The sequence below is a fragment of the Halyomorpha halys genome, unplaced genomic scaffold (genome assembly GCF_000696795.3).
Source record: "Halyomorpha halys isolate HHAL.00 unplaced genomic scaffold, Hhal_1.1 Scaffold74.1, whole genome shotgun sequence".
Classification (NCBI taxonomy): Eukaryota; Metazoa; Arthropoda; class Insecta; order Hemiptera; family Pentatomidae; genus Halyomorpha; species Halyomorpha halys.
Genome location: NW_027104736.1, coordinates 1,213,235 through 1,218,717, shown reverse-complemented (window position 1 = coordinate 1,218,717; position 5,483 = coordinate 1,213,235). Strand labels below are relative to the sequence as shown.

Below are 5,483 nucleotides of genomic sequence, written 5' to 3'. Positions count from 1 at the left end.
TAATCTATATTTAAAGGTTCAAGAATAAATTTTATTATTGAATAAATTTGATTTGTAAAATTTACTGAGTTTTCGTTTGGAACATGCCGACAACGAAATAAATTTGCACCAAATGAAGTAAAAGTAGCACATGGAATTTATCTTAGACCATGATAAAACTAATATCCTACGTTGCACGAAATGTGGGCAAAATTAGACAAGCCTTAAATAAATAGGTCCTGTGGAAAATACCTTAACACATTCGTATCCGATAGTTAAATTCGTTTAAACTCTTATAAATCGATAACAGCTCGATTTATGCCATTTGGTATATTTTAATGTCTATTTAATACAAAAAAAAATTGAAATAGATAGGTTGAGCATCCAAGATACCATAAAACAGTATCTTGATTTTAGTGCTACAAAACATTAGAAAACCCGTTTTCTTCTAAGTGATGGAAGAAAACTGAATTCCATTTCTGTTTTAACACACCTAAAAACATCAGTCGAAATGTCGAAAACCAATACAAAGTTATATCTTTTTAAGCTTTGTAGAAGTTTAGAATCCCCAATCAGCAGGTGGGTATATAACCCTTCAATAGGGTCGAAGGTTATAAAATAACATTTTCTTGGATAACTGATCCTTCAATAGTTAGTCAAGTTATGTAAGCAAAATGGTTGTCGTGTATTATCCTATTTATGGTGGTAGGTTTTTCTTTACCTCTTCCAGAGATAATTTTATACATTTTTCATTCTTAAATAGTTACATAAACACTTTGCTTCGAAAATGTCCATTTTGTCCAAATGAAGTCCCTTGTCTCTATTTCAATTGTCAATTTTAATTTATTCCAAAATACAGGGTGATAGAGTATGAAATATGTTAGCAAACTGAATTAGCTGGCATGCCTAGCTAGTTTTGCCCAAGTTGACGCATGAGTCAGGGTAAATTTTATTATGTGCCCTTCTCAAATCGTATTACACTGTGAAATTGTATTTCCCTTCCCATCCAACGCTGGAGTCTATTCCGCTAACTGACAAGCTTATGTCCTTAGTCTGATTAACTCTCTTATTAGTGAAGAGATGCAAATGTAAATAAAAATCATTAATTGAAACTGAGATAACAATAATTATTATATGTGAGAACCAATCCTTTACAGCACATTAAATATTAAAGAGCATGACAGCGATGTGAGACGAAGTTGGTGTAGTTCAATATTCTAAGGAGGACCTCATAACTGAGCGGGTTGGGGCATGGGTCCCAGAGTGCTTGGTTCAGAAGATTATGTGTTCGATTCCCAACCGAATCAGTCAATATTCATTTCACAGCGGCCCTCTGAAACGAATCTTAACATTCCCGCTCACGGGCTGTATATGTTGAGCCGTAGAATAATAGTGATATAATAATAAAAATTATCTGGAATAATTAGAACCTGAGAGAACTTGACCGGTTTCATAAATAATCGAGGTATCAAATAATTTTCCTTCTTAGCAACCAGAAATAGCAATGGGAAGAGGTAAAATTATTTATTTTATATAAGAAAAGTATGTATTATGCTTCTTCCAACGAACGGAAAGTCAGAAAACTGGATGGGCCTTGCTCAATAAAACAGGCCAAAGACCAATAATGGTACCAATAATCAAACTATGGAACATTTGTTCCTACCAGCACAAAAACCTGTTTCAGAATCGCTCCTGAAATCTAAACTGTCTCTGAGGCTAGGGAAGGACTTGTTGGGGAGTTGGATACTTTTCCAAACGTTCCAGTTATTCTCACCGTATCTAAAGGAGTGGGGCACAAGTTCTGGAATGTAAAATTATATAGCAGCCTAGAAAAATAGGTAAAACTCCCGAATATTTACTTATTAACATTCCTAATAAGGAAAAAAGTCGATGGAACAAAGATCCTAATCTCACAAATAATAACCCGAGCTATCACCGACTGTATTATTTTGTTTAAATATATCTTTACAGAAATTAAACAGAATGAATAAATCAACACAATTTTTTAACATTTTTCCAATGATCAAACAATGGAATGTTAGTTAGTCTCTCTTCCTTTCCAATCGGTCTAACAAAGCACCTCCATGATTTATTTTAATATTTCAATAGATCAAAAATTCAATCTTAGACTTGATACAATCACATATGTTAAGTGGAAATATTTGTTAATATGTAACAGTAGTATCCTAGTTACACAAGTTAGTCTAAATGTAGAATTTAAACACTGTTATCTACTCAATAGAACATATACTTTATCGGTCAGTTTTACCAGTACATTTGTGTGAGCTATTAATTTATTTGGTTCTAAAGACCGATATTTTACTTCGTTTTGAGATAAAAGAAATGGCGGATTATATCCCTTTCGAAGACATATGTTGGTGTGATAAAGATCCTCTCAATGCAAACAATCCATGGATAAGACATGTATTCAGAATTTTGAAACTGATCGCTCAACTATATCGGATGAAATTTAATAAACCCCTTCGATACGAAGAGGTAGTATATGTTAATCGTATTTTCCATTTTAGTATTTAGTAATAAGGTTTCATTTGGAGTTTTCACAACTAACAAACGTATGATCGACAAAAAATTTTAAATCTATTCATAAAATAATAATAATGAAGGCCTAACGAACCCGAAAGTGCAATGCCAATACCACTAATGACTCTCTACATACATCCTTCCAGTGATGCCCCTCCAAACCGAATTCTATTAAATCAGTTTTAACATAATCCTCCCATCTACATTTCAGTCTACCCCTCGCACGTTTATCCATCGGTTCAGAGTTTATTAACATTTTAGGGATCTTCTTGTTAGTAAGACCTACTAACCTCACGCCCACCTTATATGCCACAAGGCTATAACCTTACAGTCCCTTTAATTCAGCGTTGTGTAGGCTTTTAAATTTTCCTGTTAGTCCATCCTTTTTCGGTCCAAATTTTTACGTAATACTTTATTTTCGAAAACCTTAAGGCGCTGTTTATCCGTTATTGTAAGAGAACACTTCTCGCATCCTTAAAAAACAGTTGGAACAGTGTTTTATCCGTATATATTTTAAGACCTATTTCCTTACTGGAGTTTATTAACGCAGTTGTATTTAGTTCTGTAGTTTTCTTGTCCTAAATAAGACCAAATCATCAGCATAACCAATCATCGGTGTTTTACTACCCAACCACACTTTTAATGACGTTTTTAGTGCTATATTAAATAAGATGAGTGATAATCATCTTGTTTTAAACCCGACGGTACCTCTCTCTATTTCTCAGATTAATGATTACCGATTCGTACCTTATTAAACGTTTCATACTACATGTATATACTCAAAGGATTGGACGAGGCAGTTTGCCAGGTATACATGGACGACTTACTGGTGTTCAGTAAATGAGAAGAGGACCATCTAAGGAGTGTGTTCCAGCGCATGAGGGAATTTAGCTTGGAAATTATCCAAAGAGAAGTCGGCGTTGGGGCAAAATTAACAAAAAATTAATTTCTGAGGGTACACTATCTCCAAAGATGGCGTGAGACCAGACGTACAGAAGGTGTTGGCCCTGCAAAGGATGGCAGAATATCTAGTACCTCTCAACAATCTACTGCGGAAGGGAATACAATAAAGACCTCAGATGGAGAACAACGTCTGGAAGTGTAAAGAGTATTTGAGTAGCAACGGAGTTGGTCATTTCTTTCTCCATTTCCTCTGTAATTTATAAAGTTTTTTTTTTAATTTATTTATTGATATTTACAACTGTACATAAAATACATCAAGTAAATTTGAGGAAATCATAATGGTATGATACAAGCATGTAAAGAAACTACCCATTGGTAGCACTCTAAAAACATTTTTACAATATAAGGTCTCAAGGCCATCTTCTTTTCAGACGCCTCAGAGGATTGTCAGGAATAAAAGACGAAGCAAGATTAGAAACTTGAACTTGAAAGAAAGAAACTTGAAAGAAAGGATTGATATCTGGTTCGGGCTAGATCGGTTAAAAATGGAACATTAAGGTCTTTGTGGATTTTATTTGTGACAAAGTAGGGAATAAAGTATTTAATTGAGTTAATTAGGAGGAGGTAAAAAAAAACTAGAAAACTCATCAGTTAAATATGTTTCATATTTATGATTTAATAAATATTGTGACAAATAAATTCAATCTATATTAATAAATTAATATAATAAGGAATGTTTGTACAGTTTTTTTGATTTACTGAGTGACGCTGCTTAATAATGAATACTTTGATATTTCAAATATTGTCAATAAAGAATCAGAGTTCCATAATCTACATAAATAAAAATTGTTTTTTATTCGGATTTTGTTTTCTACATTTGTGTTTTGAGAAGGAGGTTAAATGTTCGTGTTTCTCTGTCTACAATTTAATATTATTGTATGAAAGGAATATGGTCCGGGTGCGGTCAAGAAAAACTCAAATAGTAGAAATATACTTATTTTATATCTATATATATTTTATATCTATATATATTTTATATCTATATTATATCTTACTTTTTTACATTTTATACCCCTGTTATTTTACACTTATGTTTTTGTTTTCCTTTTGTAACTATGTGTTTGTATCTTTTTTAGCCCTGAAGAAGCCCTGCAACGTGGGGCGAAACGTTGGTTCATTAAAATAAGTATATTTCTACTATTTGAGTTTTTCTTGACCGCACCCGGACCATATTTCTTTCATCTTTACACACGGTCAATCAATAATCTTCCAGTAATATTATTGTAATGTTCGTTTGTTATTTACATAAGATCTCCGTAAGTCGTTAACTTATTTATCGCTGTTTTTTTTTAATTTTCAGTGTTATCTTGTGAAGGTTCTAAGCTACTGAAATCCTGGATTTATCCAGTTGAAAACAATATGAACAAAATTAAAGTTTATGGGCGCACAACACGAAATATGTGCATTTTTTCATATACTAGGTATAAGACAATGATGGACGTGCGGATTGTCCAGAGTGCCCGATTTGGAACGTTGTGGATTCAATTCCCACCAAGGGCAGTTAATATTTATTTTTCGACAGTTCCGAAAAATGAATCGTGACACTACCATGGTTAGCACCCAGCGGCAACATCCCAACAAATATTAATACCAATGTATAAGACAATATGATAGGTTGTCTAGACAAAAAAATTATCAAAATCGGACAAGAATTAACAAAGATATCATGAATTTTCAATATTGTCAGTTCCCTCCATGGGGTACATACATACATGTAACAATAAATAAAAACGTGATGTTTGTTTGCACTTTTATTTACTAAACGTAACTGTTACTTCAATCTTGATTATATTCCCTAAAAACAGAAAAAAAATCATTGGAATCTTAATATTTTTAGCTAATATATGCCCTGTTAACCATTTTAATGACATTCATTGAAGTTTTGTAGTAGCATATGTGTCGGTTGGTTCAGAATACTGTTTAATTTGTGAAATAATTGGAGGAAACCGTATCTATGATCAATATCAGCAAAATGACAACAAAAATAAATTTATGTTACA

General features: G+C 32.7%; 1 long non-coding RNA gene across 1 annotated transcript in view; it reads left to right on the top strand.

Annotated features, from left to right (window-relative positions):
- The first annotated feature begins 2,133 nt into the window (after positions 1-2,133).
- LOC106692842 (uncharacterized) overlaps positions 2,134-5,483 on the top strand; it is a 5,628-nt gene continuing 2,278 nt past the window's right edge. The window contains exon 1 of the long non-coding RNA XR_001345001.2: positions 2,134-2,475. This is a non-coding gene — a long non-coding RNA (uncharacterized lncRNA). The remainder of the gene's footprint in view (positions 2,476-5,483) is intronic.